Genomic DNA, 8,684 nt, shown 5'->3' on the forward strand with positions numbered 1-8,684 from the left:
TTCCTCCTCTTGTGGATTTCCTGTTGATAGATATATAGTTTTATATAGTTTATATAGTTTTATATAGCAGTGATATATACATTTCACCACTGCATACTGTGCCAGTAGCGGGGTTTAAGAATGTGGGGCCATGTAAAATGGCTACTTGGTTTAATGCGTAACAACTTACACCAAAATGTCAATATCACCAGTGCCACTAAAGCAAGAATGCACTTTTCCCCATACCCCTCTGTTCCCATATGGGTGGGAGGTCTCGATTTTTGTTGGGAAAGAGGGATGAGGCCAAAAGGTAAGGCTATATAGCCCTTGAAACTTTATCAGACGCACTCTCCAAATTTAGTGTCATGAGTGCCTTATGAATCACTAGCAAAATAGCAGCACAAGCAACAAAAGCATCCACACATGTTAGTACTTAATATGAACAAACAATAATAACCAGTGTATTACCTTATTTTATTGTAGTTTAATTGTATTGTGCCATTTTACCTTATAACAAGTGTAAAACAGCTGATGTCTTGGTAGTTAGCTAGTAAATTTCCATTTCCACCTTTTTTGGCAAATGTCTTTTTGGTGCCTGATGCTACTGCAACATTTAAGGTGGAACTGATAGGTTTGAACAAAAAGCTGCTGAATAAGAAGCTGAATTGAGCTTCTTATGAAAGAGTGATATGTAATAAGTCCAGCAGCGGTCCTCTGATATCAATGAGGACTGGCAGAGCTGCCTACAGAGCTCCAGCATTAGCCTGGGAATGAAGCACTGCTTTTTTTCTTTTTTTTTTGTTTTTTTTTTGTTCTGATGACGTATCAGGCTCTTTAAGTGCTGCACTGTGTGTTCACAGGGGAGAGATTTTAATCACAACACTTTGTAACTCAGTTCCAAGGTGCAAGATGAGAGTCAAAAAAATAGGGTATGGTATAGGTAGGGGTATGGATAAGAAATTGTCTTCACCCATAGTAGCATTATAAAATCGTAAGGGAGTTTTTTTCTTTTTTTTGTTTTGCATTATAAAAGCGCTAGGTTTTGTGTTTGTTTTGTGAATGGGGCAGTGGCTTTGTGTTGTGTGTTTTTCTACCGCCCTTATACATCTACCCTGTGGTTTACTCCCCCCCTCTGTGAGTAAGCACTGGCCTGGGAGGTTGCCTGGTCCCCTATAAAAACTGCCCAATAAATGCCTTTTTAATAAAGTGCATTTAGCCAAAAGGCACTATATTGTCCCTCTTGGATATTTCCACTCAAACTGCTTTATTCTGAAAACTGCTTCATCCTAATTAGGGTCACAGTGGGTCTGGAGCACAGCTGAAATCCTTGGCTGCAAAGGAACACACCCTGGGTGTCAGTCCCTCAGTGAGCAACACACACAAACACACACACACACACAGTCACTCACATCCACAGACAAATGTGCACAGCCAACATGAGTTTTTGGACTGTGGGAGGAAACCTCAGCGCCCGGAGGCAACCCACACAGACACAGTGAGATCACCCTCAACTCTTCACAGACAGTGACCCGAGGTGAGGGTCAAACCTGGGGCGCTAGGACCCTGGAGCACTGCCCGTAGCACCACTGTGCCGCCCTCTTAAAAACATTTTATCCTTTATGGTTTTGTTTGCTTTTATATGTTTGTCCAGTTTTCTCCTAGTCTCAGTCATCGCCGTGTCCACCTGTATAACCAAGGTGGGCAGCATGGTGCTGGGCTACAAGTTGTGTCACTGTCACACAGCTCAAGGGGCTTGGGGTCCTGGGTTTTAAGCTCTCACTTTTCCATCACTGTGTGTGAGGTGTGTTCTCCCAGTATCTGTGGGGGTTTTGTCTGTGTGCTGCACATTGTTGGTGCCTATGGAAAGCATTTAGTAAATAAGGAGAGTAGGAAATGTGTAAGTATGTACTATAACGTACATTTGACAGCTCAGTGTGCTTGTAGGAGAACACTAACTGCCCACTTTGGTTGTACAAGGTTAGTAGATGCCGGGGAGGGCCGTGCTACTCACCCAGAGTGAACTGTGCTCTCTGAGAGCCCTGACCTTGGATGGATGAAGCACCAGGGGACTACACATAATGTTTTGGTTCAGCAGTGGCTCAGCAGTGCAGGCACATCAACAATGGCTTGTCTCTAAACTGACCACATCTTGAAGGTGCTCTGTGAGCAGAAGCACAGAGTCAGGGCAGGCTTTGGTTCTGTAATAACACTTTGTCCTTAATATTTTATCAGTTTTCACAGGACCACAGACGTAGTCGCCCTACACTAACTCCCATTGGCTCAGCCAGAATTCCCATTTATAGGAGGAGGGTAAAGGTCAGGGCGCATGCTGTTATCTCTCTCTCTCTCTCTCTCTCTCTCTCTCTCTCTCTCTCTCTCTTCCCGCGGGACATCTCACCCTCCTTCCCTCTGCCTCTCACTGGCCTCAAGTCAAAACTTGTCGCACGTCCCAAAAGTGAAACAGCGTCGACTCTCTGTGCGACTTTCTGACCAAACCGCCTCCATGCGCGCGAGCCACAGCCCTGCGGTGCGTGGACAGCCAACAAAATCCGCGCGCCCTGGAGGGGGGTCGGCGCATTCGCACACGCTCTGACTGACAGACAGACAGACAGACTGAGAGAGAGATAGACGGCCGGAGCAGATTAGTGCGTAGGGAGCGCGCGCCGCTGTGGCCACTTCAGAGCACGCGCCGCAGCATCGCATAGCTTCCTCTCGCGCGCGCAGAGAACTTTTATTGTTGCTAAATGTCAGGAAAACCGTACAACAACCCCCCGCCAGGACAGCCCACTCCTCTACGGCCGCGAAATGCTCGTCTTTTGGGGGGGATCAAGCTTCTCGTGAGGGGTCCGGAGTTCGAGCGCGCGCGGATAGATTCAGCATCGCGTTAGTCTCAATGCAAGACATTCAGAGTTCATTTTCGAGACTAGGGCTAGGTGGAGTTTAGTCTTAACGTATGTTTGTTGATGTTTATGTGGTTGTTGTTGCTGTTGTTGTGAGAGATGCACTGGAAAAGCTTGCGGACAGTTTAGGTTTGGCGCGCGCGCGGCTAACGGCGCTATATCTAGGTTGAATTCCGAGCAGTGAGTGAGTTCAGCACCGCGGACAGCTCCGCGGGCTCCACGCACAAACTTCCCCACTGACCACAGCGGCGTCCACCAGCCACGGCAGCGCGGGACACGGTCAGTGACGGGGAGAGACTCCACATGCACGCTTCAGATGCGGCTGGACACTTCAGGTAGGAGTGTTTTATATTCACTTTTATCACAGGCTGTGATTTTGATGGAATTTATTACAATGCACGAGTGCCAAGCTGAATGGAGCTGATTCAAATATGAACAACGGTTCTCCCTGAAGATAGATAGATAGATAGATAGATAGATAGAGAGAGAGAGAGAGAGAGAGAGAGAGAGAGAGAGAGAGAGAGAGAGATACATCATATGGCACACATTTGAATCGAATCCAGTCTATGGAGGCATAGAATGAGGTGTTGAATTAAATGTTCGTGTAACACAAACACTTTAAAGTCTAACTGGTCAAACGATCTAAGACCGAAAGATGCGTTCCGCTGTTCTCTATGAAGAATGATGCAGAGGTAAGGGATTCTACACTATTAAATCATTAATCCTCAGCTATTCTATTTCGATTCAGTGCAAGACACTGCTATTTCCATTAAAAAAAAAAACTGGCTCCACGACAAGAGCACATTCCCGCGCTGTGGGGCGTGTCTGGAGAATATATCCCTTTCTAACAGGAGTTATTCTTTTGGTCTAGTTGTTCGTTATTCGTTATTGAAGTCCGCCACGTGACAAAACCCATAACCATTTACTAAAGCAGTTTCTCCTAATGGCAACTGACTGTCTTATAATCATGGCTTTCTCTTTCATTATCACTAAACCCCTGTCCCTTCCCATTAAGAGACTAAAAAAGTCACAATATGAGAAACTTTCTCATTACCCTGAGTAACGCCAAATGATTGGATACTGTCGTTAAATGAAATGAAAGTAGTTACCGCGAGTTTCCTGGTTACTATTATGAGATAGCAAATCTCATAAATAATGAAATTAAGTCATTATAATGAGAGACGTTCTCAATTATTATGACGTAATAAATCATATTAATGAGGTTCTGTTGTAATAGCAAGTCATAATTACGGAAAACGTAAGTAAATGAAAGTCATTATTTTGGATTCTAAGTCATAATTATTGGCATCTTTACCACCTTTTATGGAAAAGAATCATGATATGGATCTTATATAATTATGAAACAGGAAATCATAAGGCATTATTATGAGATAGTAATTCATATGATTAACTAAGTCATTATTTTGGGATGAGTCATAATAATAAGATTCTGTTATTATTATGATATATTGTGTATAACAATGTAACAGCCTTTCATTTCTGTGACTAGTTGCATATTTTAAGAGATGGAACTGAGTCTCTATCTAAAGGTGAAGAGAGAGTCTTCACGGCAGCTGAGGTGTTGTGCAGGGGTTCAGCTCCTAGGCTGAGTGCAGTGTTCAGCACGGAACAGTTCAGAAACAGAACGGTGCTCAGCTGTGCGTCGAGCTCATGAGCTGCTGAAATTCAAACTGAATGTGGAGGGTATTTTTCTAAGCAAGGATCATATTCATATTTCAGACTTGTGAGTGTTTTTCTGGTATTTTTCTGATTTACAGATCATTTCATTTTTATTATTATTACTTTTAATACATATATGAAAGTCAATGAAAAACGTTATAATGTGTAAAGTGTACACTACTGGTTATTTATTAACAATGAACTGATCATGTAGTGATACAGCTGATAAGTATAGTGTTGTATAATGTATATAATAGTGTTGTAATAGCATTAAAATTGTTGTAATTTTACACAGGACAAGTCTAGGTTGATCAGATTAGATTAGATTACACTGAGCTGATAACATAACTAGCAATGCACTGTTAGGGCACACTGTAACCTGAGAATGTTGAGTATTTGTGCAGTAAAGTCACGTGTTCTACTATAACACATACACAGACTCCAGATAGTGTTCCTGAGAGTGAATGGAGGAGATTCCAGGAATTACGCTGCTGTTACTAGTGTTCAGGCTTTTTGTAAATCAGAAAGAGAAGCAATTCAGTGTTGCCTTTCCAGCGCAAGGAGCTTGTTTAACACCTCGTGTTTAGAGAGCTGCAAGTGTGGGATGTGAGTAGTTGAACTTCAAGCATGGCTGCAGGAATAACGGAAAGCCCAGCAGCAGATTTCTGATTAGTGTGAATTATTGAAGCCTTGGCCAGGGCTCTAGAACATGCTCTTATGGTCCTCTGAAGTTCTACATGTGAAAAGCCCCTTTAGCCTTAATGCAGAATCACTTTACTTGTATCCCAGCTGTCAGTCAGCCACAGGAAGCTGTGTGTATGTGTGTACCATGTTGTGGAGCCCAGAATCTGTTTACACACTCACAGTGTGTGGGCTTTTGTGGTTTAGTTGTAAAGTTAGTGTAAGTTTAGGGTTAGGTTTGTGAGACTCATTTTTAAGGTCAGGGAAAGTCTACACACAATAAATGCAAGCCTACATATTGTGCCCACAGTTCACTATGTGTGTGTCTGTGTGTGTGTGTGTGGGGGGGGGGGGTGTATTTGTGTAGTCTCTGGAGCTAGCTGTAAGCTCATCTCCAAGCGTGGCCAAAGTGCTTTATCACACACTGCGTGTTAGAACGTCTCCTTATCTGAATGAAACACAAGGATTCAGAGAAATGAACTGCACTGAAGTGTTATCAATGCGGAGGTGAGAGGCTCCTGATGGCGCTGAACCTGGAGCTCTTAATTCCCTCAGGAGAAGAGGGTTGAAGGGGTTTGAGGAAGAGAAAGCAGCTTTCCTGCCCTGACAACTGTCTCGCAACACAGGCCACAGAGCTTAAGCCACCGAGGCTCAAGGAGTCCAGATAAGTGCCCCGACTGCTTTAAGTGCCCCCTGTGTGTGTGTGGCAGAACAGAGATTACCAAACCTCAGATTAGTCAGCAGCCTTAAGAAAGATCAATACATCACCATAACCTTACTAAGTGCTAAACCAATCAGACAGTGTGCATCTGAAATTATGAACATTCTCAGCCAATCACAAGAAAGATAAAAATATTTACACTTTTTCCCCACTAGCATGAGCTAGAAGGCTGTGTTTTGCTGTAACTGTGTTCTCTGGAGTGAACAAGCACTGTCTAATACTTTAAGGATGAGCTGGAATGTTGTTTGTGCTCCAGAATTAATTATCCAGCATCGGTACCTGATCTCAGTAATGTTCTCATGGCAGAATGAGAGCAAGTTCTCACAGCAGTGTAGTACAGAAGTAGCATAAAGCCATCCCAAAAGCACAGGGACTCCATAATGGAAAAGCTGGATAAAGCGACTACAAACGTTTGGACACACTGTGTAAAAGGACATTTCTAATGAGGAACTAATGGGAGAGCCCTGGGACTAAACACGACCCCAGGGACAGGCTCACTTAAGCATGGGAGGAGTGTGTGTATGTGTGCATGTGTGTGTGCATTCACTGCCATGGATGGGTTAAATGTGGAAGACACTTTTGATTGTACATTGTACAATGACCAGTAAATGCACATTTCATGTAAAAACATTAGTCCCATTACACTTGCATGTATTTCCTAACACAGCAGTCTGTGCTGACAGCCTCTGACTGAAACTCCATGTGCATGTACCTGTACCTGAGCATATGTGATTTTCTGCATTATGGACATTATTATGAATTAAGAATATAGGTTGGAGGCTGAGTGAGGGAACGCATGCATACATAAATCCATAATGGGCCAGATCAGGCTTGCTGTAATGTGTTTAAAGGCAGAGGGAAGGCCTGGCTGCCGGCTCTCTGGTGATTGGAGTGTGAATAATGTATAGAGTTAGTGTGGGTGGGGAACAGCAGGAAAAAGCCCACAGCCTCAGAGCTGCTGCTCCGCTAAAGCATCCATCTCACTGCCTGACCCATCACACACACACTAATAACGAGAGAGAGAGAGAGAGAGAGAGAGAGAGAGAGCTGTTAAAAGATGTGTTAAGACTCAAAACTTTACACAGATCAACATAATGCTGTGATCATGTGACTAAACTCAATCAAGTTTAAAGCATTTGAGAGTAGGAAAAGAGATAGATAGATAGATAGATAGATAGATAGATAGATAAAGAAATACAGGAATAGATAAAGAAACAGATAGTGAAGAAGGGGCTTTGAGTGAGAGCGAGAGAGTGAAGGAGAGGTGAGAATGAAAGGCAAATAGAGAAAAATAGAGATGAAAGAATCAAAGAGTGACAGAGAGAGACAGAGAATGTGTGTGATAAAGAGAATGAGACAAAGAGAGAGAAAGGGAGTGAGCAAGAGTGAGACAAATGAGACAAAGACAGAGAGATAGCGAGCGAGAGAGTGTGTTTGAGTGAGAGACAGCTGGAAAAATGGAGTGAGAGAGAAGGAGAGAGAAGGAATGAGTGACAGTACATTAATTGCTACTCTGGCCTTCTCTCCGCTGGGTGGATATCATTTAAATTTCAATTAACTCTATTCTCTTATTAAGACCCAAGTACTGACCCCATCTGGAAAGGTCAGCCGACTAAACCTTTTACAGTCTAGTTTTGATCTGTCTTAAAAGTTAGTGACCTCACAGCTGTAAAGTGGCCTGAGTGTGGACAGCTGGCCGTGAGAGAAGAACTGGGCTTTGATTCATGATTAAAACCTTGTTAGAGGGGGTCTCCACAAATGTCCGCACTTTACAATGATATCTATCAGAGTAAAGAAGTAATAACCTAACGTTTTGCAGAGGTTAAGAGCAACTCAGCTGCTGTTCATTCCTGTACGGGCTGAGAACCTACACCAAGAGTTTAAGTATCTCAGTAGGTCTGTCCCAAAACCTAGGCTGTGTCTGAAACGACAGGAGTGCTGTCTACTGAGGTAGTATTTTGAGGGAGGAAGGGTGGCGTGTATGAATCGAATTGAAGGTAGTGTCACTGTCACACAGCTCCAGGGGCCTGGAGATTGTGGGTTTGATTCCCGCTCCGGGTGACTGTCTGTGAGGAGTTTGGTGTGTTCTCCCTGTGTCCGCGTGGGTTTCAAAAACACATGTTTGTAGGTGGATTAGCGACTCACAAGTGTCCGTAGGTGTGAGTGTGTGAGTGAATGTGTGAGTGTGTGTGTTTCCCTGTGAAGGACTGGCGCCCCCTCCAGGGTGTATTCCTGCCTTGCACCCAATGATTCCAGCTAGGCTCTGGACCCACCGCGACCCTGAACTGGATAAGCGCTTACAGATAATTAATGAATGAATATATATGATGTCCGTTATATACCTAACTTTACCTTGAAAAGGCTTAGTAAAAATCCACTATGGGTTTAAAAATTACAATAAACCTGTATTATTTAATAATTTTTTACAAATAAATAAAATTATTATTATTATTATTATTATTATTATTATTATTATTATTATGAACAATGATAAAAATAACCCTGGTTATTTTGGGACAAGCAACTAAAGAGCAAATAGATCCCCCTGTAAGCAGACCATTACATTGCTGCCTCCTCTTCATTCACATTTAGAAACTACTGTATTAATATTAAAATCTGTATCATTTTCCTTCTTGACATTTTATTTCAGTTATAAACCTTAATATGTTGTTTATTACCTTTGAGGCAATCAGTTGCCGGTATCCTAGCAATGTCGTGACATG

General features: G+C 42.9%; 1 protein-coding gene across 1 annotated transcript in view; it reads left to right on the forward strand.

Moving 5' to 3' along the window:
* The first annotated feature begins 2,619 nt into the window (after positions 1-2,619).
* grm2a (glutamate receptor, metabotropic 2a) overlaps positions 2,620-8,684 on the forward strand; it is a 56,996-nt gene continuing 50,931 nt past the window's right edge. Inside the window, exon 1 of the mRNA XM_066664135.1 lies at positions 2,620-3,214. The gene's annotated coding sequence lies outside the window, so the exon portion shown is untranslated. The remainder of the gene's footprint in view (positions 3,215-8,684) is intronic.

This window comes from Hoplias malabaricus, chromosome 3, assembly GCF_029633855.1.
Source record: "Hoplias malabaricus isolate fHopMal1 chromosome 3, fHopMal1.hap1, whole genome shotgun sequence".
NCBI classification, from domain to species: Eukaryota; Metazoa; Chordata; class Actinopteri; order Characiformes; family Erythrinidae; genus Hoplias; species Hoplias malabaricus.